The sequence below is a fragment of the Oryzias latipes genome, chromosome 18, assembly GCF_002234675.1.
Source record: "Oryzias latipes chromosome 18, ASM223467v1".
In the NCBI taxonomy this organism is placed as follows: Eukaryota; Metazoa; Chordata; class Actinopteri; order Beloniformes; family Adrianichthyidae; genus Oryzias; species Oryzias latipes.
Window position 1 is genome coordinate 7,604,590 of NC_019876.2, and position 27,852 is coordinate 7,632,441.

Below are 27,852 nucleotides of genomic sequence, written 5' to 3' on the forward strand. Positions count from 1 at the left end.
ATGCTCTAAATAAGGGGCCAAATTTAGCGTTTGTCACACACCTTTTGATCACTTTCTATGCATTTAAATACAACACCATGTCCCACACACACCAGGTCTCTGATCTGTCCACCACAGTTAACATTTTCTGTACATAACCCTGAATGTTTTTTCAAAATTTTAAAAAATTTATTATTTTACAAAATCTTAAATTTTTCTATCTGGGTGAAACCTAACATCATTTTAGAGTTATATTGTTTTCTTAGTCCATTTTCATTCTATTTAATTTAAAGGAAGGTAAAGTAGATTTTCTTACCGGTAATGACGGTCAGTTGAACTCCACTGCTTCTGGCGTTCTCAAATACGGAGAAAAGAGTGAATGTGTATTTAGTGGCAGGATAGAGAGAGGAGACTGTAAAGACTACTGGTCCATCAGCATCTGATGCAGCAAATATCTTAACTGTATACTTAGATTCACTATTAAGTGAATAACCAGTGTATTTTTGCTTACTCCACTGCAGAGTGATACTGGTGTCATTTTTTTCAATTAAGTGGAACATTTCTGCATTTGGAGGAGCTGAAGATGAAGAAAAGAATAGAAAAAAGTTGTAAGCAAGACGTTGTGACAAACCTCAGAGATTCTGAGAACAGTACAAAGCCACAAACAACAAAACGTTTCATGTCTAATCATCACATAAATGTATTGTGACATTCACATGTTATCTTTTGTAAATATATTATTCACAAGTCTTCAAAAGAAACTGGTATTGCGGCAAATTTACGAATTTTGTTAAAGTAAAGCTAGTTCAAATTAAAAGTCTCACCAGTGACTGCATCAATGCTGATTCCACTGCTTCTGACATTCTCAATCACAGAGAAGAGAGTGAATGTGTATTTAGTTGCAGCAGTCAGAGATGACACTGTGTAAGTTACAGAGTCATCTGCAGCTGGAGCACTGATGTTTGTTTCTGTGCCATTAAACAGGAGAACAAAGCTGACACTGTTGTTGACTTTGTTCCACCGTAGAGTGATGCTGGTTTCATCTTGACCAGCTGCTCTGAAGCTGTGCTTTGGAACTGAAACAGAAAGAAACATCTTTAAATGTTTACTAATGATAACTTCATAATAGACTGATTGTTCCAACAAAAACGTATTTAATCCTAACAGATTAATATAGTTTATGTGCTAAAACAATATTTATTAAGCAACTGATGACAAAACATTACCTGCACAATATGTAGCATACTGGGAGTCTTTGAAGTCTGTAGACATAGAAGTCTCCAAAACAGAGTTTGACCTTAATAGTGTGTAAGGGATAGAAGCAGCAGTTATCCCCTAAACTATAACACAAAGAGCGTTTTACAGTTTGATTGTATTGAGTTGGATGAGGTTGTGTCATCTGCAGACGATAATAACTTCTACATCTGCTGTCTTGTACACAAGTTTCAGGAATCTGAGCGCTGGTTTGTCCCACAAACATGCGATACCAGTCTTTAGTGTCATAGGAAATTCCATGACAGTATGAATTTCCATTTATGTTATAGTCAGAAAGCCAGTCGTCCTTAAGTTTAGTGTAATGATCACAGGCTTCTCCACACTGAGCCGTCCCGTTGATGATGACACAGTCCTGGTCTGGAGGACAAACGGTCTGTCCACATGGAAAATATGGCTCATCTATTGTAAGACAACAATTAATTAAATGACATGCAAAGAATTTAATTTGTAAGAATTTTTCAGAAAAAAAAATCAAAGTCATTAAAAGAAGTTTTGAAAACCCAAGAATATCTCATCTTTTGATAGTTGTTTGTTTCTAGATGAAAGTTCAAAGAAAAATGACATGTTTTTAATGTAATCACTGTAGTTCTTAGGTCTTGAAGTTGTGTAAGTAAACCTGGACTTAAAGTCTTATTTCCTAAAACATTTCACCGTTTATCCAAGTGATTTCATCGGTCCAGATGCCATGAATCAACCTCAAGACAAAGGCAATTGGATAAAAGGGATCCCTTATTGACTTTAATTATCAGTAACTAAATACACCTACTGGGGCGGCTCGGACACATCCTCAATGATGAACCCAGAGTCTTGAGGTGTTTCGGGTCTTAGATCATCACCCTCACCTTGGCGACCCAGCCGGGGGTGATCAGTCCCCAGCTTGTGTCCGAGTAGCGCTACACCACGAAGACAACGGCAATTGGATAAAAGGGATCCCTTATTGACTTTAATTATCAGGATTTAAATAAAGGAAAAAAGTGCTAGCAATAAGAAATATTCTGTACATCATAAAAAGTTATTTCATAAATAAAAAAACTAAATGTTTCTTAATATAAATGTTTAAAGTGAAAGATCTTACCAGTTAAAGCTTGAAGCTGAACTCCACTACTTCTGGCGTTTTCAAACACAGAGAAAAGAGTAAAAGTGTATTCAGTGTTTGCACTGAGAGAAGAAACTGTGTAAGTTATTGGTCCATCTCCATCTGATGCAGAAATATTCTTCCATTCTTGATTGTACTGGAGAACATAGCTGGCAGAGTTGACTTTACTCCACTGCAATGTGATGCTTGTGTCAGTTTTTTTTACTAATCGGAATGTTTCCACATTTTGAGGAGCTGAAACAAAAAGGATTTTTTTTTCATCCCAAATATATTTTAAAAATGTATATGCTTAAGCAGTAAAAATCATTTGGAAAAGTTAAAGGCTTTAAATTTTATTACTATCTGATGTGTTTTGTCAATAAGCACATTAAATACAAAATTATGTAAATGCCTCAGGCAGCACATCTATTTCAAATGAAACAATTTGGCCTCAAAGGAAGCTGGATATTTTTTCAACTATTTCTAGACAGTAATTTAACAATCAGCTTTTCTGCTTTTTCATTAGTAATATTTTTAATCAACTGTATTTAGCTAAACAATTAGCGCCTTCACGCCTGAACTAATTTCTAATTACATATATTTCAAAAAACTTCACTGTTGTTCCTGTTTAACGTGATACTAAATTAAGTGAAGTCATGGATTTAATGGTACATTAGGAAGTAACGACATATGCTATGAAGGTGTTAAAGATAAATAAATTTAAAAGTAACAGTATATCATGAAGGTCTTTTAGATTTCTGCACAGTATAGTATAATTCAAAGGATTTTGTGTTATTCTTACTCTCCTGTTCGTACCAGTATTCTTACTGATGTTCAATTTATACGTATTATCTCAGACGTCACTCCTTGGAATCTGCACAGTATAAAAATCCTGCAGTTTTCCATTATGACAGTTATATCATCAATTTTTATCATCAATTATTGACACTACATTAAAAAATTATAATGTTCTGTAATGTTTTTCTCTTTGAAGGTAAAAAAAAAAACAACTTACCAGTAACAACTCTTAGTTGTACTTGAGTTGTTCTCAAACACAGAAAAAATAGTAAATATGTATTCCGTCGCTGCATTGAGAGACTCCACTGTGTAAGTTACTGGTCCATCTCCTGGTGCAGGAATTATCCTCAACTGGCTGTTAAAAGGAAGGATGCAGCTGACTTTGGTGACCTTACTCCATTGCAGAGTGATGCTGGTATCATTTTTTCCCAGAACTTGGAAGTACTTTGGATTTTGAGGCGCTAACAGTAATAGAAATAAAAAAAGTAAAATAATAGAGTAGTTTTATGTTTGAATAGAAAATACATGAGTTTAATATAAAAAAAGATAATGTGGCTATTAATTTTTTCTATCCACCTTAGCATTATATGCCCAATTTGGACCTGTATTACATAATGCAACTTGTCATAATTAGCTCTTTGATAAGCTCATTTCTCATATCGTTCTCATATAAACAAAATAAACAGTTTGATGGGGTTTTCATACAGCTACCTAAAATAACACATTTGAAAGAACCAAAACAATTTCTTTGTAAATGGATAGAGACGGCAGTTTTTGACCGCTGACTGAGTTGGCAGACTAACTGGACTCTACTAGTTTCCTTAAAAAAATATTTAAGGTAGTGAGGAGGGCAGGACTCATGCTATTCGACGGTCATCAAGAAACTGAACTCCACAATCCACAGTCAGGGATTTTATTCACTCCTAACATTGTAAACACTAACACCTTTTTACACCATCCTGGTCCATCCCATTGGGAATTGTAGATTAAGTGCTTTTTAAAAGACAAACCAAGAGAAAGCAAAAATAGAAAGTTCAAAACAATCCATGTCATGTGTTGTTTGATTCATTACAGACTTTAAAGACAAGATTACCGGGGCTGTGTTCTGTTGATTATATATATTGAGATATCGACCGACCGACCGACCGACCGACCGACCGACCGACCGACAGACAGAGAGACAGAGAGACAGAGAGAGATTGGTTTATTTATATATGCACACACACACACAGATGACATCACCAGGAGAAAAGACTCAATGACAATTGCAGAGTGTGCAGTCGGCTCTGTTTCCACATCTAAAAGAAACACCAGCACCAACAGTTACAGTTGTAAGAAATCTACATTCCAGCCAAAAACTTGAAACAAGCTCTTCTGAAATTAACATAGAACAGATAAAGGAGTTATGCTGTGGATCCATAAGAAAGAGCTTAGCGGACTCTTTACATCCACTTAGAGGTAATGACCAGGAGGTGGCGCAGGCATTCAGCTTTAGATGGCTTGGGACAATGACTGCTACTTGCCAGGTCTATTTAGAATATGGAGACTGTTTGGACAAAGGTACAACAAGGGAAAGCAGAGTGAAGGTGTACTTGGTTCCAGCAGTGAGGGATGAAACAGTGTAATTTATTGGTCCGTCTACATCTGGAGCACTGATGTTTGCCTCTGTTCCATTAAACTGGAGAACAAAGCTGTCATTGCTGTTCCCTCTATTCCACTGCAGAGTGATGCTGGTCTCATTTTGACTGAATGGTACGAAACCTTCTGCATTTGATAAAACTGATAAAGAAAGAAAAACATACAGTTAAATGAAACAGAACATGTAATTGAAGGATTGTTAGAGGTAATATTTATTAATAGAGATAATCTACTTGGTGTTGTATATTAGTTTATTACAAACAATCTTTATGATCTTCAAATATGCTGTAAAACCTGATTTCTAGCTGGGACTAGACATCAGGTATTACAGCAAAACATTTTCTGTAAAGCATTTTCCTGAATCTTCAAGACTATTTAAATGATCTAAAATGCCTAAATCTCAGCTTCCATTTGACCAGTTTCACCTGCAAACCTGTTATGACTTCTTCAATTTGATCAATTTTACTCTCAAGGTGACCAAAACACTGATATGTAATTTACAAACTGAAATATTCTGTAGCTGTAATTATGATCTTTTTTAACAACAATTAAAGCCTTAGTCACAACTGCCATCTGGTGGCCAGATCAATGTATTCACGTCTGCAGAAACTGAGCATCTGTCCAGCACAGCTCAGTGTTCACAAAGTAGAACTAGAACAAAATATTTTGAAGATGTTTGAATATATCTAATTTCAATTAAGATATTTTTGTAACATGTATTTGAAAGGTGTGTTTTTTTTACTTAAAAAAAAATTCACAGGTCATGAGGAAAAATGTAAATAAGTTAAGTTTGAGTTGTGGATTAAATAACAATTTGCACTAAATTACAGGTGGAGGTTCAATGCAGAAAAAAAGACGCATGCTAAAAATGCATGAGAACCCAGGTGTTACCTCCACCTATTTGGTTTATTGTCCTAGAAGCTGTGCTAACAAAACAAGGAAATGAACATGAAAGCTGGCAGCTCCCTCATAGGCAGCAGCAGTAGGCATGTAAGTCAGTCAGAAAACCATCCTACCTGAATTTCTTCCTTTAAAAATCTTGTTAGGCCCTGGGTGTTTTTGAAATGTTGAAATAAGGTGTTCAGCTAAATGTACATGACATAAGCTCACACATGAACATTTGTGAACAGTGTGGCTCTTTAGGTCATCAAATGTCATCAACTGATTACTTGTATCTGTGCCACTAAAAATATAATATTATAATGCTGAAACCATAAAAAAAAACCCTATGGAACCAGTTCTGATAAAATGTGTGCAAAAGCAATATGTTTTTTAAAACAGCCCATATTTTCTTTGACTGTCATTTAAAAAACAGTTTATTGATGTTAATCTTAATTTATTTTTCTTGGATTAAAATAATAAAATGCCTGCAGTTCAGTCTACTTCCTCCCTTTATTGAGTTTTAAAAAAAAAAGTCTGTTTATCGTAATATCTACTCTAACTGGTCCAAATGGATGTCACTGCCACTTTATGCTTTAATGAAAGTATTTTTCTTATGATGCAATCTTCTGTTTTCTTAATGATGCCAACTTTTAAATACACTTGTTATTTGGTAAGACCTTAAGATAAATTGGATGAAGCTGTGTAGACTTTTTTTTAAACACTGAACTGAAATAAATAGTGATTTAGTGTGATTGTGGGATTGCAGTTCGGCAAATTAAAATTATAAAGAAGCCCCTCAATGGTGTTTTTAACTGTTGTTAAAAGAAAAATAGGAAACCTTTTTTATGGAAAGTAAAGGAAATTGTATAACCTCTCAAAAATACAAAATGACAACTAAATACAAAGATTTACAAAACAAGAAAAGTACAGTGGTCATATTCAACTCCACATTTTTCATTTCAGTCAATATCAAAGTAAAGATCAGTTTATCAAGAGTGTTACATTAAGTTCTTAGTTTATTCTTATGTTTTACTTTGATAGAGGAAGAAGCTTTTGTCAAAAACAAGCTGTAAAAGTTTTATCGTTTTTAAGGCCCCTCATAGAATCATTAAAGTGTGGCTTTTTTGTGCAACTACCTAACTAGAGTGTAATGTCTTAATGCGCTGTGAGTCATAAATACATTGCTAGCAGAACAGCTTAGTTGACTGGTTGAACATTGCACTAAAGAATTCCCCAACCTGTCAAGTCGCATGTTGGAGTTATCAGGAACTTCGTGTGTAAAGAGCAGTGCTGTACTTTTGGCAGATATTTGGCAAAACGTAACACTATCAACCCTTTAACACCTGAGATTTAGCTCCAGTGTTGGCATTCTTTAAACTACTGTAACTCTTTAAACATTTACGCAATTAACATAATTTAGTTTGATATAATTATTAGAGCCATCCCCTTTTGACATCATAATGGACACAGTTCTGCAGTCCTTCACCTCTGCTCCCTGTAACCTCACCATTTCATTTCAGTCCTTCTCATCAACTAATAGATACCCGGTCTTACAGCAGCTGACCATTATTCTTCTCCTTTCCAAAGCAAACCTTCACCTCTCTGGATGGTCCTCCACCTGCTCTTCGCTATGTCATCTGCAAACATGATGATCCACAGCGATTCCCGTCTAACTTCAACTGTCAGTCTGTCCATCATCACAGCAATCAAGAAAGGTCTCAAAGCTGATCCTTAGTGCAGTCCCACCTCCACCTTAAACTCCTTATCACACCTACTGCACCAATGTCCAACAGTTATAAATGTCCTGCACAAATTAAAATGGATTCCAAACTTTTTCATCCAAAGACAGCTCTCCTCTCTATGTATTCTGTCATAAGACAGATCTATAGACATAATGTAGGTCCTACCGACCACCTCCACAATTCTTTAGCAACATTCTCGAAGCAAAAATGTATATGGGCATTTTACTATTCTGTTGCTCACAAATGCTCACTAAACATACTTAAAATTATAGATAAGTGTTTGATTACAAAAGTCTGTAGTACTGTATTAATCTTACATATTACAAGCAATGTTATCTATAAAGATATTCATTATCAAATATTTGCTGTTTAAAAATATAATTATTATCTGCTTTGACTACAACTTAAAAGGACAAAAAAATTAAAAAGATAAAAAATCATTAAAGACTTAAACAAACCTGCAAGCGCACAAACAACCAGCCAGAGATCCATGATTCAGACCTTAGCAAAAGAAGCACATTTTAAACTTCATGCAGGTTTTTAATCAAATAATATGCATTTGAGAATTTTTTACACAAAAGTCTGCAGACATGCAAATGAAAAAAAGTTACTTACCATTATATTATTTATATTTCCTATTTGAAATTACAGGGCTTTCAACCATTCATATTCTACAAGGAGGTTGTGTGATGTTCATTTTCCATCAATGACTACTCTCCTTCTAAAATCTCCTGTTTTGGGCTGGTCTAAGTATATTCTATCTGTTAAGAACATCACAAAACAATGACTCCTGTTTGTTTTGACAGGAATGTGTTCAATCCAGTCTGAACAGCAAAAGACATGTTTTACTGCTGCTTTCTAAAGTGAAAGAAACTGTATCATATAACACAAGATTGTCAGAACATTTTTTGTGATTGTGTTCTGTCGTTTTGTGTGGTTATTGGTCATGTTCTGAGTTCAGTCACACTGGTTCCAGGTTCATCATGATCCACAGCTGTCGTCATTTAAGTTAAATGCCCTCAGTCTATTCAAGTGCATCCTGGTAATCTGGGGCCTGTTTCAGAAAGGAGGTTCAACCAACTCTGAGGTTAAACTTGAACTCTGAGTTGGTCAATCGAGAGATTAACTACTCTGAGTTTTCTGTTTCAGAGAAGCTGATCGGAGTTAGGTCAATCAACTCTGAGTGGACTGATTCGGAGTTAAGCGTGCGCACCGCGACTATAAGAAGCCATTATCAATGGAGCGCAGATATTACGAGTCACCATGGCAACTGTGGAAAAAAAGTGGTCTGCGTATTTTTCGCCAGCTGAACATGACGTGCTGCTGCAGAGTTACAGTGAATATGAGCACATATTCCAGAAGACAAGCAACACCGCTGCATCTGCAAAACAGAGACAGTTAGCGTGGGAAAACATAGCTGCTCCAGTTAATGCCTAAGTTTGCATTTAAATCATTGTTATAAAATATTGGCTGTAATAACTTTCTAAATAGCGTAAGGTGGGAAATAAAAAATGCTGATATTTAGGTGTACTTTTGAAGTGTTATTCCTGGTGTAATGCATGAAATGCTGCATAGTGTACAGAACCAATCGGGTGGAAATGCATTTAACGTCGATAATGTTTAGAGGACTTTTTTGTTAACCTTCCCCTCTTGCAAACATTGGTCAGTTTAATATTAATACATGCAATTGTGTTTTTAAAAGTGAACTTATGTCTACCCTTGTATTGATCAAGTGGTATAGGTTTATATGGGATTAAGAAAGTAAGCAGTACTACTAGCAAATTGCGTTTCCAAAAAGTAATTGTTACATTAATCTAATTCAATGTCCCTGATTTCATTTTCATGTAGATGCAATCCTGCAGGAATTAAAAGAACATGGCAGCAGCTAAAACTGAAGTATAAAAACATAATTCAATCAGGTCAAATTTGAGCATGTCATGGATGTAGGCTTTGGTGACAATATTTGACACATGAAACATCTACATAGCAATACCTAATGTTGTTTTCATTGTATATATGTAATTGACTGCAACGAAAAACGGTAACGCTCAAACAAAAACGTATGGGGAAATGACAAAAAATCGAGTCTCAAAATCCTCGCACGACGTAAATGTAATTCTCTACGAATTAATGCAGCCTCCTCGGCTATTGGGTCCTCCAAAAAAGGACAAGCCATTCTTGTCACTTGTCTCTGTGTGACGGAAATGTGGGCAATGAAGGTTAAAGCAAAAAATACCGCTTCGTCTTTAAAAAGGGGAGGGGACCGGCAGAAACCTTGAGCTTAGAGAATAAAACCTGGTCCCGACAAGGTTAGGTTCACAGCATAAGTAACCATGGACACTGACCCCGAGTATAAGTTACTCTCTTTCAGAAACGGGTTTGACTTACTCGGCTTTCTCTGGTTTAACAAACCTCCCATTCTGAAACGGAAAACCCAGGGTTTCCCTGATTTCAGGGTTAACGCACTCAGAGTTTACACTTAACCTCCTTTCTGAAACAGGCCCCTGCTCTGTTGGATCACCTATTTGTTGCCTTTTTCAGTTTGTTTATTAAATGTTTTATTTTCTGTCACTGTTACATGCAGGGGTTTTTCGTGTGTCTTTCTTTTATTTTCTTCCTCTGCATGTGCTTAAAGAGCTGAGTGAAGACACCTGGTGGAGACCTGACCAGCTGCACAATCAGGCCCAGAGCCAGCCACCAGCCCTGCATATAAGCTCCTGTGAATCAGAGGAGAGGAGAGCTCTTTCTGGATCACAATCAGATGAATGGTTTGAGCTTGTTGTGTTGGAGATTGTGGGAGGTTTGTGGACAGGTAAGACAGGGTACCCTGTACACCTCATGCAGCTTGCTCTCTGTTAGACACACTAGGTAAGTTGGTTGGTGCCACCCCTTGTATGTTTTATCACCACTTTATAGATAAGGCAGTCAGTCTTTTGTTTTCCTGTTTTAGTTTTAGCGCTTTGATAGCCAGGCTGGGTTTTGTTCTATTAATTTCATTCCTTTGGCCCAACCTTAGTCCCTACCTCCCCTTCTCCAAGTTCAATAAAATCTTTAAAAGTTCCTCATTGTGTGTGTTTATGTTACGTACACCTCCGCCCTAGACCTGTACGTTGGTGAACTTAACAGTCACCAAGGCTGCTCTCCTGCATTTTGGGTCCTAAACCACCAGATCGTGACAGACATAACAGTTAAAGAAAAACTGGTAACCAAGCACTATCATTTATAAATTTCACTTTGTAAGATATCTATACATTAGAGAAGATTGAGCTGAGTATATTAGTTTTAAAGTAAAAAAATAAATAAACGATAGTTCTTAAAGACAATCTGCAGTAGATGAGTGGATTTTCCCTCCTGTCCCACTCCCACAGAGTAATTCTTTCCTATCCCACTTCAAGATTAAAGTTTAAAAAATTATCCTGTCCAGTCGTGCTCCTGGAAGTATGACTCCCACTCACAACCCACTTCCATTAAAAATGACTCCTGCTGATATACCACTTATAGTATTTGAATAATACTGTGAATTTGGTCACTATGTAATACATTACATGTTTTTTATCTGCTCCCATCCTGTCTTAAAATAGCTGGCGATTCCCTGTTTCTAGATTTAACAAAGATCACATGTCTAGCTTAGTTAAATAATCCCAAATGCAAACCTGCATGTTGCATCCAAGTTCAGTTTTTATGTTGTAGGAACAAAAGAATCTCTATATTATCTGAACAGAGCTACGTTGTCAGCCAGATGAGATTGTAACCCTTGTGCTATTTCTAGGCACTTTAACATTGGGAGTTGGGTCATCTAGACCCACTAGACAGTGCGCTGAACCTTTTTTCTTCAATGATTTGTGAACCTCACTGGTGTCCATGGATTACATGACATCTTTTCACCTTTATCCACCTTTGTCATGCTAGGGAGAACACGTCAATGTAAGGGTGGGGTCATCTAAGATAGCACAAGGGTTAAATCAATTTCCATTTGATGAACAAAGAGATGCTTGGCTGACTTTCCTGAATTTGCCCTGCAAGCGTGTCTCTCCAGACCACTCATCCCAGAATCACTGGTGCACTTTACTATCATAAGACACGTTTCACAAGCTGCATTTGACATAGTAGCACAGTCACACTCAGTAATGAAATTATTTTTTATACTTTTAACTTTCCTAGAATCTCTTTGAACTTTATAGACATGTCTTCTTTTGTTCTTACAATTCACCGGATGTCAATTTTCCCTGCATCAAAGTCGTTGTGAATGGCAGCTCCCTCCATCGCTTCACTTTAAATTACGGCAGGAGAAAAGTAGATAAAGGCACTGGGGTCTTCTTGGTAATGTAGTTCTTGCTTGATGTGTTACATTGTTGGCATATTATCATTAAACTACAAAATGCCTCCTTCTTCATATTTTGGCATCCTACCTATTGGTTGGTTTATTTGGCCAGATCATGATGACAGCTTGGAAACTACTTTTTCTGAATTCATACAAACTAAAATAATAGATATGCATCTTGTTTACTATGGTGTCTGTTAATAAACCCCAAGACTAAAGAATTTACCCTAGAAATAATTTCCACTTCCAATTGGAAATGTAACAATTTATAGTGTTTATTTATTTAACAATAACATATTGGAATCAAGTCCATATTTATTTAGATGGGTTAAATATGCAATAAATGCCAAAACAGACACAAAGCTTCAGCCTATAGCTTCGTTCACACCAGACATGTGACACGCATTCAAAAAACTGCTAAACACGCATTCTCAAACGCATATTTAGGCCATGGTGTTCACGCTGGAGAAGTAGGGAAGGGGTAAATATCACATGTCCACCACCTACAGCTGGAAGAGGTTTGGTGCAAAATCTTAAAATGGTGCAAATCTTACTCCAGGCTTTTTTGGTCACTGCTCTCAACTGATAAATTAATGACTTTCTGTCATATAATTCGGGACGTCTTCATGGGATGTGAGTCATAAATGCATTGCAAGCATAACTGCATAGTTGAGTTGTTGAACATTGCACTAAAGAATTCCCCAACCTGTCAAGTCACATGTTGGAGTTACCAGGAACATCATGAGTAAAGAGCGGTGCAGTACTTTTTGCAGATTATTGGCAAAACGTAACACTATCAACCCTTTAACACCTGAGTTTTAGCTCCATTGTTGACGACTGTAACTCTTCAACCGTTAAAGCAATGAAAATAATTTTCACAACTTCCGAATCTGAGAGAAGCAGCTTTGCGCTGATATGCAACACTTTACAGTAGTGAAATGCTTGAGTAATTGATAGCTATTTTCTTACATGAAGCAAGTCATTGGCATTGTCTCCAGTTAGCTTCAACTTGTATCCACAAAGATCTCCTTCAAACTAAAAGTTGTTTAATGGTCTGTTGTTTTATTGTAGATTTAAGCACATTTCGGTTCTCCTAAAAACATACGAATTGATCAATGAATCAAGAAATAAGTATATATATTTTTTAGACTCAAAAGAATAATTGAGTATTATTCACAAGAACAAAAAAATGCATGTAGATGTCTAAGTGAAACAAAACGTGTAGCTGAGAAGCAGCCAACAGATTAATAGTTTGTTGACTTTTTGAAAAGAGTTGTCTTTTTAATACGTTTCAAGAAATGTGAGGGTTGAAACACTGATAATCCCCTCAATTAGATACCACCCATTGTTAAACTCTACACAAGAAATTCAACAACTACATTTTTCTGTCATCAGCTTCTTATCCGTTTGTTTTATAGTATAGCATATGTAGATGCAAATTGGAGCACATTTTGTTTTTGGTTTCATTTATTTTTTTCAGGCATCTATAGAATAACTTGAAAGTAAATTGCCGCACATGCACAGATGTAAAGCACGGAGTGGACTCTGTCCTTAAAAAACCCCACAGTCCTGCCATATTGTGATTACTGCAAATGTAATGCAACATTCTCTAAATTTCTTTTAATTATAACCTTAGCTTCTTCATTTTCCTGATACTTGTTGGAAAACATTTTTTCAGGTTTTAGAAAGTACAAGCTGATAGCTGAATTCCTGTTTGTCTGCTTTGCCTGGATAAAAAATGCAAAATGTAATTGTTGTTCTGCAGCAGTAAAGGTCAGTTGAAATACTTATGCAGTTTAAATCATACCTTTTATGAGTTTTGCTAAAATTTCGAACAACTCTCTCCCTGATGTTGTCCGCCTCAGTGTTTTTATACTAATCTGTGTGGTGAAAGAAATAACAATAATAAATGTTAGTTATCATAAGAAATCTTTTCCGAGGTGACTTGGTCTTGTTGCTGTTTCCTCTTTTGTAGGGTTTATGTAATGTTTTTGTTTTGTTTTGTCTTGGTGGGATCTGTCTAATTTGGGCTTTTTATCAGAATGTGATCAACTATACAACTAAATAACACTCATGTAAAAAAATACTCCATATTAAAAAAAAACGGAATCGGTTATTTAGTTAATTAGTTTATAAAATGTAACAGCTGAAATGCAGCATAGACTGTAGCTAGGACTGTACTACCTCAAACTCTGTTGGAGAGAAATTCTTTGTTAGCCAGACATGGAGAAGTGAGAATCTTCAATGTTGCACATCACTGAGTGATTATTGAAGTTTTTAAAATTTACCTTCTGAACAGTACAGACTGCGACAGTTATGAAATATTGGAGGTGATAAAGAAAAGTTATCCCGCTAAATTAACATGGGTTATACACCAGCCTTAACCAACACCACATTTATAAATACAAACACACTCCTGGTATAAGTAATAGTGAGTCAAATTCAGCTTATTATTTAACTTCTTTCAGATGATAGTTGTCTGTGAGATTACTAGAGCAAACAAAACATTCACAGTTGTGTGATTATCCTGAAAAAACATACAACTGCACCAACCCTTGGGTGGCTTAAAATCAAGGTCTAAGTATTTATGACAGCGGTACTGAATGTCCTTTCACAAGAAACCACATTAAGACAACGTTAAACAAAAGATGAAAATCTATGAAGGGCACTGCTACAAAATTAGTTACACAAAAAAGCAACAAACTATGATTCTAAAATAGAACCCATGTATATTGTCCATTTTTAACCTTTTAGAAAAGCACGTAAACTGAAAAATCATAACACAGTAAAAAAGTAGAATGAACATGTCTGTTCTAGGACCTTGCTATTTCATCCAGACAATCTACGTGCCCCGTACAGGTTTGCCCTCTTTGTGCCCACAGACAATCCGTGTCTAGTCATCAGGGCAATTACAACTAAGGCTTAAGGAGTCATAGTACACAAAGACAAGCAGACCTCTGAAAGTGTTTCAATCCTCCAGTCATTAAAGTGTTAATCATTTATTTGTATGTTTTGAATGTGAAACAAATACAGTAGGTGAAATTCCCTAAGATTTACTACTTTGAGAAAGTTGTCATTTGCTTTTTGTTGATTGTGCATGTTGTAATTATTTAATATATTATATTAATTGAATTGGGGTTGGTCGTGGTGCAAAGGTAGAGTCCTCTGATCAGAAATTCACAGGTCCGGTTTCTGCTTTGGTCTCCCATGTGTCGATGTGTCCTTGAGCAATACATTAAACATTGCTCCTGGTGGTTTTTGGTTGTCGCCAGTGTTAGGCAGCAGAACGGCCATGACTGTGCATGGGTGAATTGGACTGTGACTGTTAAGTGCTTTGGGCCTTCCAGATACACTATTTACCATTTCCCTTACATAGAGTTGTATGTGTGAATTAGAGGTGGGGGTGTGTGAGTGTGCGCCTTAGTGCAGTGTTTTTCAACCAGTGTGCCGCGGCACCCTTGTGTACCGTGGGAGATGGTCCAGTGTGCCGTGGGAAATTGCCCTCATTAACTGATCTGAAAACATTTCCCATCTCCAGGATATCAGCTCTTCGTTCATCCAAACAGCCCTGATAAAACACTGAGTAATTGTGAATATGAATGATCGTAAAGTACTTTTTACCTTGCCTTTATTTGATTCTATTGAAGACATTTTTATAAGATAACGGTACCGCGATTTGGCGGCAACTAAAGCCATTTTCTGAAAAGTCCCGTCCCTTTAACTGTCTACGCCAATCATTCTTGGAATCTTAATCACATGTAATCAGTCTGACCAATCAGAAGTGGTTGAAGTCTTCACTTCCTGTCGCGATTTAGCTCATAAAGTCTCTCAGTTCTAATAAAAATACCAGCTAAAGCTCGTCTTTAGCGGTGTAGCTTTCCACAGAATCAGGTGTCAGACCGTGGAACAAGTGAACAAAACAATGAAGCTCAGAGACGCTAGTCTTTCTGCTTTTGGTGGATTATTGCACTACATCTCACCTGATGCATTGGGTTAAAGGGACAGCTTCTCGGCGCATGAGTCTCTCCTCTTGAAACAACAACGAACACACATCAAAGAGTTTTTAAATCTTCTAACTTAACTTTTATTACATCTTTTAGAAAAAACAGCTGCAGCTTCCAACTTTTTCTGCCACAATTATCATAAAAATGCACGTGAGATTGTGGAGGGACTGTAGATCAATACAGACTATGAGTTTCTCCTTTTTTTTTTTTTTTGGGATGCTGGTGTGTAGCGGGATTTTTGTCAAGTTTAAAGTGTGCCGTGGCTCAAAAAAGGTTGAAAACACTGCATTACTGAAGTAATGTGCAACATTTTAAAGTTGTGTTTTTTTTGCTTTCTGACTCATTTCATGTTGGACTGGTTGCAACTATTTCACTTAAAGTAACAATCCTGTTCAATTTAGACTGCAAATGTTTTATTCTATTAAATAAAGAATAAAAAGGGTCAACCAGATCTAAACACAACTCTTACAGCAACAAAGATGATAAGGTTTGAAATGTATGGCCTAATTGATATCTTTCAGTTGTCACTCAGTGAGTGTGTAAGTGTATGTGGCCCCTCAACAGACTGGCGACCTGTTCAGGGTGTTCTCCACCTTCATCCAACAGTAGCTGGGTTGGCTCCAGATGCCCCATTAACCCGAAAGAGGTTTCATCGGGTTCAGAAGATGGATCGATTAAGTTTTGATATTTTATGTTGCTAATTTAATCGGTTTGAACAAAAGGGGCCCAAGTTCACAATTTTTCAAAATAGAGATATTATGTGTTCTATGGTCTTCAAGGGAAAAGCTATCTGATTATGTGGAAAAAAGTCCCAAGTCCGTTGTAATGTATTGACTATGCTTGACATTTAAAATGCAATAAGTGCAAAATTCCTGGACTTGGGCCTCTCTTGCATGGGTTTTGCTTTATCCCATAGATGGCAGCACAGTTATCCAATATGGCAGCGTCCCTGTTTAATTCAAGAAGGGCCCAAGTCCAGAGACTTTGGTTTGCTAGTCCTCTGAAATTATAAAAGTGAGGTGCTTCATATTATAGCATTTGTAAGTTATGAACTGGTGCTAAATCTGGATAAAGTATTAATCATTTGGTGTAGCTTCCCTTTAAGCTATGCATTTAAATTCATTTCCAGGAAGAACAAACCTCTTACACTCGGGCCCCTTTTGAACTAACCGATTTAATTAATTTTAAGTAATATACAGCGGGGAAAATAAGTATCGAACACATCAACATTTCTCTCAAAAAACATATTTCTAATCGAGCTATTGAAATGAAATTTTCACCAGATGTCGGCATCAACCCAAGTAATGCACACATAGAAAGAAATTCAAACATTTATCTCCATAAATGAAGTTATGTGTAATAAAGTGAAATGGCACAGGGAATAAGTATTGAACACGCTTATTGAAATTTATTTAATACTTAGTGCAAAAACCTTTGTTGGTGATTACAGCCTCAAGACGCCTCCTGTATGGAGAAACCAGTCGAATACATTGCTCAGGTGTGATTTTGGCCCATTCATCCACACAAACTGCCTTCAAATCTTCAAGGTTCCGGGGGTCTCTTCTGTGAACCCGGATCTTCAGTTCTTTCCAAAGATTTTCAATTGGATTCAAGTCTGGTGATTGACTGGGCCATTCTAGCAGCTTTATTTTCTTTTTCTTCAACCAGTTGAGTGTTACCTTGGCTGTGTGCTTGGGATTGTTGTCTTGCTGAAAGATCCACCCTTTTTTTCATCTTCAGCAGCCTGGCAGATGACAGCAGATTCTGATCAAGAATGTCTCCATACTTTTCTCCAGTCATTATTCCTTCAATGATATGAAGTCTACCAGTACCACATACTGAAAAACAGCCCCACGCCATGATGCTCCCACCTCCAAACTTGACTGATGGTATGGTGTTTTGGGGGTGATGTGCGGTGCCATTTTTCTTCCAAACATGTTGTGCCTTATGACATCCGAAGAGTTCAATTTTGGTCTCATCTGACCAGAGTATCTTCTCCCAGAATGTCATGGGTTTATCCAAATGTTGTGTCGCAAACTCCAAACGAGCTTCAACATGCTTCTTCTTCAAAAATGGAGTCTTGCGTGGTGTGCGTGCATGGAGGCCATGGCGGTTGAGTGCACGACTTATTGTTTTCTTTGAAACAACTGTACCTGCTTATTCCAGGTCTTTCTGAAGCTCTCCACTAGTGGTCCTGGGCTGTTGGAGAACCCTTCTGATGATTGTTCTGACTCATCTGTCTGAAATATTGCGAGGAGCACCTGGCCGTGGCAGGTTTATGGTAATGCCGTGTTCTTTCCACTTCCGGATGATGGCCCCAATGGTACTCACTGGAACTTTCAGAAGTTTAGAAATGCGCCTGTAACCAATGCCTTCAGTGTGTTTTGCAACAATAAGGTTGTGTAGGTCTTTGGACAGCTCTTTGCTTTTACCCATCATGCAATGCTTCTTGTCTAACACCTTGTTGGTGAGAAACCTTTTTAAAAGGCATCAGTCAGGACTATACCAGCTGATATTACTTTGCACTAATAGGGGGCAGGTTAACCTTCTTAATACTGACAAACTCCAGCTGCTTTCTTGGCTTGCCAGATCTTTTTACCCCTTCTTTTCTTCATGTGTGTCATGATACGTCTAACGTGACTGACCCAGATGCTGGAACCCGGAAGAACTGAGGAGGCGAGAGGTAAGTAAGAGAGATTTAATGACAGGTAAGTGGTGATAGTTAGTGGCTTTGCTGGGAAGAGTCCGAGGCCTGAGCTAGAGTATTCGGCTTGAAGGTACGGCGCGGCTGGAGGGATAAGGCAGGGGACAGATCCAGAGCAATGAGACAGGAACTTCCAGAGCGGCGAAGCGGGAGGACGGCGGGTGGACGCAGGACGAAGGCTGACAAAGGACCCCAGGTAAGAACCCGTGGACGGGTATCCGTTGAGAGACAACGAACTGGCGTCGACTAATGGTGGTGGATCTCCTTAAGAAGCGGTGGTTGATGAGATGAGTGGAGTCAGCTGGTAAGGTCCGGAGAGTGCAGAGAGAAGGGGGAGGACTCTATCAGAGGCACCATGACAATGTGTTCAATGCTTATTCCCTGTGGCATTTCACTTTATTACACATAACTTCATTTATGGACATAAATGTTTGGATTTCTTTCTATGTGTGCATTACTTGGGTTGATGCTGAAATCTGGGGAAAATTTCGTGTCAATAGCTCGATTAGAAATATGTTTTTTGAGAGAAATGTTGACGTGTTCAATCCTTATTTTCCCCGCTGTACTTTCTTAAACTTGTTGTTTTTTCTACTTGTCCTGTCCAACAGCTGAGCAAACAGGTGAGAGCTGAAGGCCTCTTGTGTTGGACATAGTTTACTTTTACAACAGGGGGTTATGAATCTTCTGACACACCAGATGTATATTTGAATAAATCCAATAAATTCGTAATTTAAAAAAAACTTTATTTAGGTTTATTTTATTTTTAACAGTGTTTGTTGTACCATGTTAGAGAGGGGGGGGGGTAGTAGGAGGATGATTTTAGAAGGGGGGATGGGTAAAATAATACAACATCATAAAGCAACAAGTTGCTGGATGTTTATAATCACTAATGTCAGGTTTAGATGTATAGCAAATCTAAAATGCGCGGGGCCTGTCACGCATACCCATGGATTCAGACTAACACACGTGAAAAACGTCATTCAGTCACACAAACTATTTCTGCAAAGGTGATACAGCACCTGTGCTCGAGTGATTGTTTATGTTCTTCTAAGGTGGATGATAGAATAAAAAAAGAAGGAGGGAGAGTACCCAGTCATCCTTAGAAGCAAACTTAAAAAAAATGAAGGTGGAGATTATTCCAAGTGTCAATTGCCGGCTTCAGGAGAGCCGCGTCTGAGCACAGCTCGGCCTGCCGTATTTTCCGGACTATAAGTCGCTGTGCCCAAAAATGCATTATAAACTAGAAAAAAACACAGATAAGTCGCACTGGACTATAAGTTGCATTTTGACGGGAAATTTATTTGACAAAATCTGAGACCAAGATATAATAACTTGCACAAACAATCATAGCAGACTGTTTATCTCATAATTTCACAGTAATTCTTTCTCATACTTATTTATTTATTCCTTTCACGAAGCATCATTGGCCAACTAATACTCTGTTTCCATCCTCTATTTGTAGAAACAGTTGTCATTTCTATTGCATTTCTGAATCTATGGAATCATTGGAAAATGGAATATTATGTTTTTAGCCTTCAAGATCTTACTGTAAAAAAAGGTTTGCTGATTCTCTGAGTCACTTAACATACTCTTAACACTTAACATACCTCATACATCAAATTGACCCAGAAACATCATCTCTGTTCCTCACAAATGAACATAACAGGAGGGTTAACAATGTATTTATTTCAATTTATTTCTAATATAAGTCGCTGCGGAGTATAAGTCGCACCCCTTGCCAAACTATGAAAAAAGGGCGACTTACAGTCCGGAAAATACGGTAGAGGCTGTGGTTATTCCCACATATTTACATGCAGCCAGGATGCAGAATGCAGCGTTTCCCGCATGGATTAAATTTTATGTTCATAGATAGGCTAAATGTTGTTAGTGGGTGTTAGCCTCTCCTAACGCTGGCTTCTTCCAGGTCCGTTCTTCCACAAAAAAATCACTGACCATTGATTAAAACTAAAATGATGAGCGAACAGGCGCTTCATAATATTCATTACAATAATAAAAGCACGTTTGGAAGATCATCTCGTATATTACTGAGCTGCTGCATAAATGTATGTGTCAGCAGTTTGTTTACAACAGGACTCATCTCCTCTTCCGGGATTTTTCAACACCACTGCGCATGCCCAAATGATTTATTCCGACCGAGAGTGTGGCCCATGTGAACGTTTGTTCTAAACGGAAAAAGTTTTTCTGATCCCATGTGCACGGTTGGATTTTAACCCGACCATTGATCCGATCAAGATATTTTGCCCATGTAACCGCGGCTAATGTGTGCTGTGACAAACAGGTAAGCTGAACGGCCATGAAGAAATCAAATGAATCACAGAGAAGAGAATAGGCTTATATTGTCTTTTACTTTGTAATGCTGAACAAATGAGAACAGTTTGGCCATTTGCTTCTTTTGTGGAACTAAACTTCTGCTTTTTCATACATTTTGTAGCAATATTAAACTCCAATCATCCCAAAAAAAAAAAAAAAAAAAAAAAAAAGAATAAACAAAAGCATGCAAAGTAGCACCAAAAAAATCTGTGAAACTGCGAGGCCACAGAAGGTGAACCAGATTATTGCGAGGGACCACTGAATATAAAAAAGGAGGGAAAAGGCTAACACTGATTTTTTTTTCAGCGTGGATAACATTGTAAGAGACTCTGCTACATGAACAAGAAACTGCAGCCAAGGCTGACACTGTTATTACACTTCTTAAAACCTCTTGCCTTACAGGGCAGGTTTGGTTCAAACTGTGATTCCAAAACCTTGATTTTTTTATCTCCCATTTCTAACATTTGGCATCTAAAACAAGGATAAATAGGTAAATACGTTTTTTACCAACATGTTATCGTCTTGTTAGAAATTTGAGCTCTATATTGCTAATCCGCTACACCAGTGGCGGCTACTGGTCTTTCAGAAAGGGGAAGCTCATTTTCGGCCTACATAATAAAATTGTCTATTTATTTAAAAGTCTACTAACGTTATATGAATGGATGAATGAAGGAATGAATGAAAGAACAATCTAAAAAAAATATTAAACTCTGTAAAACTGAAACAAGGAATGTGGTCTATAATTGTGTGAGATGTATGATGAAAATCAAGCAATTTTGCCAAGCAAATATCAAAGACTGAACTTGAGAAATCCGCGATGGGACTGAGCGTGGATAGCTTCAGTGATTCCTTATAGTACAGAATCGCTGTCAGTCAAAAGGAGATGCAGTCTTTCGACAGACCCTCCAATCAACACGCAGAAGCTCGGAGTCCGGACCAGCCCACTCCCCTTTCACCCCCAGAGACGCTGAGCGTCCATGGGCGGGACATAATCGCCTAGTTTCGAAGCGATGATAAAAAACGTTCAAAGCAGCCCCATTGAAGTCAATGGATGCTGGGCTTCTATAGAGAAATGCACTGTGACGCTGGGGGAATGTATGAGAAGGAAATTGAGTCAGCCGACCTGCTATATGTAACTGATTCTGAACGAACTCGTCTTTGAGATGAACGTTTTCTAACGCATTTTTAGTCAATAAAATGTGAATACAATAGTACATATTTGACCATTAATTTTGTGACATTATAAAGCCTAGCTTACCTTGCAGTCTTAAAAAATTTCCACTGCGCTACACATCTGTGAATAGACCCTTGCTCTGCACGATTTACTCATTTTTCTAGTTGATTCATTCAAAATAAACTAGAAAATAGCAAATTGTATGAGGTTTGCAGGAAGATAAAACTGTGCAGAATCATGTTCTGAAACACCACAATTTTCAATTACAAACTTTAAAACACGTTTATTCAAACATTAAAACAACATATAAGAAGTTATACAAAGTAAAAGAAAAAAAAAGCATTACCTTTTTCTTGTATTATACTAAGATGCAAAACAAATTACAAAACAAAAAACAATTTTGGTCAAACATTTCTGACGAGTAGAAATTTCCACAAGCCATTTGTGTCTCTTTATTTGAAAGAAGTCCTCGCCTCTCATGTCTTCGGGGTAAATCTGATTAACCCTGCAGACTTTTCAATTTTTTTGAGATGCTAAATGTATTAAAGAAACACAATAAAATACATTAGAAAATGTTTTAAACAAACAAAACTATATATTGTTTCAGAAGATATTTATTGCAAACACTTTTAAAATAAAAAAAGAAAAGAAATCTCACCTCTTTCACAAGTTCCTCTATTTGTGAAGCATTCAGGCTAGATGGCTTGATACCGATGTTCAGCGTCATGATATATTCTGTTAAAAAATAGTTTATGGATGAGTAAAACTTAATTTTTTTATAAAAAATGTCTAACTTTAACACTGAAAAGTTTTTTTCAAAATCAGAAAAAAAAAAAGTTTTTTTTTTACATTTTCAGAACATAAATAGTTCAGACAACGAAAAGATTTTTATTTTCATTTTACAAAAGAATGTTTAACTAAATTTTTATTTAAAAGTCAATAATAAAAAAAGTGATTTTGAAAAGGATTTCATTTTTGTAAAGGCCACTAAATGTTAATTAAAAAAAAAGCTCAACTTACTGTACACTTAGTTTGCAGGTGACGCACAAATCAGTGTAGGAGAAGAGATGCAACAAAAAAAAAATCACAGTTGTTAGTCAATGATAATATGATAAAATGTACTACAAAATACTGGCAAAATATTCTATGTAAATTTTACTGATTATGATGTCATCGTCTTCAGTTGCACCATAATCAGAGTAAGAAGAGTTTAAATAAAAGGTTAAACTCAAAAGGGCAAAAAAAGTATAGAATTTTAGCTATATGTAAACATAAAACTGATTTTCTTTATAATTATATTACCACAGAAGTTGAAGCCCGAACATTTACTGTATAAAATAAGACAAAAATCTCTCATTAAAGATAAGCCCTTCGTAACACAAAAACTGTTATGTAGTAAAACTTTGTAAATGTTGGTCTTCAACTGAGTTGTTTTGGCTTAAGTAGGAATGACCAAAAACTCTATTGAAAAAACAAAGTAATCAAAAAAACAAAAAAGGAAAAAAGAACTCCAGATATGCAATTTTTAGAATTTGAGTCAATCAACATATACAAAAAAAAAATGTGTCTTGAAAATTGTAATATGAAAAAAAAGAGATTTCTTACCAGTTACTGCAGAAAAAATGACTCCAGTGCTTGTGACGTTCTCAAACACAGAGATGAGGGTAAATGTGTATTTTGTTTGAGGATGAAGGTTAGTCACAGTGTAAGATATTGGTCCATATCCTTTTGGTGAAGTAATATTTTCCTGTCTGCCATTGAACTGAAGAACAAAGCTAACATTGTTGTCTACTTTAGCCCACTGCAGATTGATGCTTGTCTCGTTTTGTCCAGTTGATGTGACATTTTCTGCATTTTGGGGAGCTGAAGATAAACAACATCAGGCACAAAACAATGTTAATACTGAATTGTGTGCTTTTTAAATTGACGTTAATTGCTGATATTGGTTTGAAATGGCGTTTATGAATGACATGAGGGTCATATCTTACCAGTTACTGCAGTAAAGATGACTCCAGTGCTTGTGACGTTCTCAAACACAGAGATGAGGGTAAATGTGTATTTTTTTTGAGGATCCAGGTTGGTAACAGTGTAAGATATTGGTCCATTTCCTTTTGATGAAGTAATATTTTCCTGTCTGCCATCAAAGTGCAGAACAAAGCTGACATTGTTGTCTACTTTATCCCACTGCAGATTGATGCTGGTCACATTTTGTCCGGTTGATTTCAAACCGTTTGCATTTTCGGGAGCTGAGGAAAAAACAAAGGCAAGGAACATGACAATTGGAACACTAAATTGTGTGCTTTTTGTTGTGACGTCAATTTGTAAAACTAGGTTTAACTGTCTTTATGAATGACATGACGGACGTAACTTACCAGTTACTGCAGAAGTCAAGGAATAAGAAAATTGTAACACTAAATTGTGTACATTTTGATTTGACGTTAATTTCTAAAACTGGGTTTTAGTAGACATGATGAATGACATGACGGACGTAACTTACCAGTTACTGCAGAAATGTTGACTCCAGTGCTTTTGACATTCTCAAACACAGAGAAGAGGAAAAATGTGTATTTTGTTTGAGGATCCAGGTTGGTCACAGTGTAAGAGATTGTTCCATTTCCATCTGGTGAAGTAATATTTTCCTGTCTGCCATTGAACTGAAGAACAAAGCTAACATTGTTGTCTACTTTATCCCACTGCAGATTGATGCTCGTCTCATTTTGACCGGTTGATTTCAAACTGTTTGCATTTTCGGGAGCTGAGAACAAAGGCAAGGAACAAGACAATGTTTACCCTGAATTGTGTGCTTTTTGATTTGACTTCATTTTGTAAATTTGGGTTTAACTGTCTTTATGAATGACATGACGGACGTAACTTACCAGTTACTGCAGAAATGTTGACTCCAGTGCTTTTGACATTCTCAAACACAGAGAAGAGGAAAAATGTGTATTTTGTTTGAGGATCCAGGTTGGTCACAGTGTAAGAGATTGTTCCATTTCCATCTGGTGAAGTAATATTTTCCTGTCTGCCATTGAACTGAAGAACAAAGCTAACATTGTTGTCTACTTTATCCCACTGCAGATTGATGCTCGTCTCATCTTGGCCGGTTGATTTCAAACCGTTTGCATTTTCGGGAGCTGAGAACAAAGGCAAGGAATAAGAAAATTGTAACACTAAATTGTGTACATTTTGATTTGACGTTAATTTCTAAAACTGGGTTTCAGTAGACATGATGAATGACATGACGGACGTAACTTACCAGTTACTGCAGAAATGTTGACTCCAGTGCTTTTGACATTCTCAAACACAGAGAAGAGGAAAAATGTGTATTTTGTTTGAGGATCCAGGTTGGTCACAGTGTAAGAGATTGTTCCATTTCCATCTGGTGAAGTAATATTTTCCTGTCTGCCATTGAACTGAAGAACAAAGCCAACATTGTTGTCTACTTTATCCCACTGCAGATTGATGCTTGTCTCATTTTGTCCGGTTGATTTCAAACTGTTTGCATTTTCGGGAGCTGAGAAAAAAGGCAAGGAACAAGACAATGTTTACCCTGAATTGTGTGCTTTTTGATTTGACTTCATTTTGTAAATTTGGGTTTAACTGTCTTTATGAATGACATGACGGACGTAACTTACCAGTTACTGCAGAAATGTTGACTCCAGTGCTTTTGACATTCTCAAACACAGAGAAGAGGAAAAATGTGTATTTTGTTTGAGGATCCAGGTTGGTCACAATGTAAGAGATTGTTCCATTTCCATCTGGTGAAGTAATATTTTCCTGTCTGCCATTGAACTGAAGAACAAAGCTAACATTGTTGTCTACTTTATCCCACTGCAGATTAATGCTCGTCTCATTTTGACCAGTTGATTTCAAACTGTTTGCATTTTCGGGAGCTGAGAACAAAAGCAAGGAATAAGAAAATTGTAACACTAAATTGTGTACATTTTGATTTGACGTTAATTTCTAAAACTGGGTTTCAGTAGACATGATGAATGACATGACGGACGTAACTTACCAGTTACTGCAGAAATGTTGACTCCAGTGCTTTTGACATTCTCAAACACAGAGAAGAGGAAAAATGTGTATTTTGTTTGAGGATCCAGGTTGGTCACAATGTAAGAGATTGTTCCATTTCCATCTGGTGAAGTAATATTTTCCTGTCTGCCATTGAACTGAAGAACAAAGCTAACATTGTTGTCTACTTTATCCCACTGCAGATTGATGCTTGTCTCATCTTGGCCGGTTGATTTCAAACCGTTTGCATTTTCGGGAGCTGAGAACAAAGGCAAGGAACAAGACAATGTTTACCCTGAATTGTGTGCTTTTTGATTTGACTTCATTTTGTAAATTTGGGTTTAACTGTCTTTATGAATGACATGACGGACGTAACTTACCAGTTACTGCAGAAATGTTGACTCCAGTGCTTTTGACATTCTCAAACACAGAGAAGAGGAAAAATGTATATTTTGTTTGAGGATCCAGGTTGGTCACAGTGTAAGAGATTGTTCCATTTCCATCTGGTGAAGTAATATTTTCCTGTCTGCCATTGAACTGAAGAACAAAGCTAACATTGTTGTCTACTTTTTCCCACTGCAGATTGATGCTCGTCTCATTTTGACCGGTTGATTTCAAACTGTTTGCATTTTCGGGAGCTGAGAACAAAGGCAAGGAACAAGACAATGTTTGCCCTGAATTGTGTGCTATTTGATTTGACTTCATTTTGTAAATTTGGGTTTAACTGTCTTTATGAATGACATGACGGACGTAACTTACCAGTTACTGCAGAAATGTTGACTCCAGTGCTTTTGACATTCTCAAACACAGAGAAGAGGAAAAATGTATATTTTGTTTGAGGATCCAGGTTGGTCACAGTGTAAGAGATTGTTCCATTTCCATCTGGTGAAGTAATATTTTCCTGTCTGCCATTGAACTGAAGAACAAAGCTAACATTGTTGTCTACTTTATCCCACTGCAGATTAATGCTCGTCTCATTTTGACCAGTTGATTTCAAACTGTTTGCATTTTCGGGAGCTGAGAACAAAAGCAAGGAATAAGAAAATTGTAACACTAAATTGTGTACATTTTGATTTGACGTTAATTTCTAAAACTGGGTTTCAGTAGACATGATGAATGACATGACGGACGTAACTTACCAGTTACTGCAGAAATGTTGACTCCAGTGCTTTTGACATTCTCAAACACAGAGAAGAGGAAAAATGTGTATTTTGTTTGAGGATCCAGGTTGGTCACAATGTAAGAGATTGTTCCATTTCCATCTGGTGAAGTAATATTTTCCTGTCTGCCATTGAACTGAAGAACAAAGCTAACATTGTTGTCTACTTTATCCCACTGCAGATTAATGCTCGTCTCATTTTGACCGGTTGATTTCAAACTGTTTGCATTTTCGGGAGCTGAGAACAAAAGCAAGTAATAAGAAAATTGTAACACTAAATTGTGTACATTTTGATTTGACGTTAATTTCTAAAACTGGGTTTCAGTAGACATGATGAATGACATGACGGACGTAACTTACCAGTTACTGCAGAAATGTTGACTCCAGTGCTTTTGACATTCTCAAACACAGAGAAGAGGAAAAATGTGTATTTTGTTTGAGGATCCAGGTTGGTCACAGTGTAAGAGATTGTTCCATTTCCATCTGGTGAAGTAATATTTTCCTGTCTGCCATTGAACTGAAGAACAAAGCTAACATTGTTGTCTACTTTATCCCACTGCAGATTGATGCTTGTCTCATCTTGGCCGGTTGATTTCAAACCGTTTGCATTTTCGGGAGCTGAGAACAAAGGCAAGGAATAAGAAAATTGTAACACTAAATTGTGTACATTTTGATTTGACGTTAATTTCTAAAACTGGGTTTCAGTAGACATGATGAATGACATGACGGACGTAACTTACCAGTTACTGCAGAAAT

At 36.9% G+C, this 27,852-nt stretch overlaps 3 long non-coding RNA genes across 5 annotated transcripts; all 3 read right to left on the reverse strand.

Moving 5' to 3' along the window:
* Nucleotides 1-301: 301 nt before the first annotated feature.
* Nucleotides 302-1,217, reverse strand: LOC111949212. Its single transcript, XR_002875228.1, has 3 exons — nucleotides 1,206-1,217; nucleotides 804-1,055; nucleotides 302-556 (listed from the first exon to the last, which is right to left on the reverse strand). It is a non-coding gene; the product is annotated as an uncharacterized LOC111949212 (long non-coding RNA).
* A 21,012-nt stretch (nucleotides 1,218-22,229) lies between these two features.
* LOC111949216 lies at nucleotides 22,230-23,378 on the reverse strand. Its single transcript, XR_002875234.1, has 3 exons — nucleotides 22,944-23,378; nucleotides 22,582-22,658; nucleotides 22,230-22,456 (listed from the first exon to the last, which is right to left on the reverse strand). It is a non-coding gene; the product is annotated as an uncharacterized LOC111949216 (long non-coding RNA).
* A 1,542-nt stretch (nucleotides 23,379-24,920) lies between these two features.
* On the reverse strand, nucleotides 24,921-27,505 carry LOC111949213. 3 transcript variants are annotated; one of them, XR_002875231.1, is made up of 3 exons: nucleotides 27,457-27,505; nucleotides 25,939-26,196; nucleotides 24,921-25,057 (listed from the first exon to the last, which is right to left on the reverse strand). It is a non-coding gene; the product is annotated as an uncharacterized LOC111949213 (long non-coding RNA). The 3 variants fall into 3 exon arrangements; XR_002875229.1 differs by lacking the exon at nucleotides 24,921-25,057 and adding an exon at nucleotides 25,348-25,437 and having other exon boundaries at nucleotides 25,559-26,196; XR_002875230.1 differs by lacking the exon at nucleotides 24,921-25,057 and having other exon boundaries at nucleotides 25,513-26,196.
* Nucleotides 27,506-27,852: the final 347 nt, after the last annotated feature.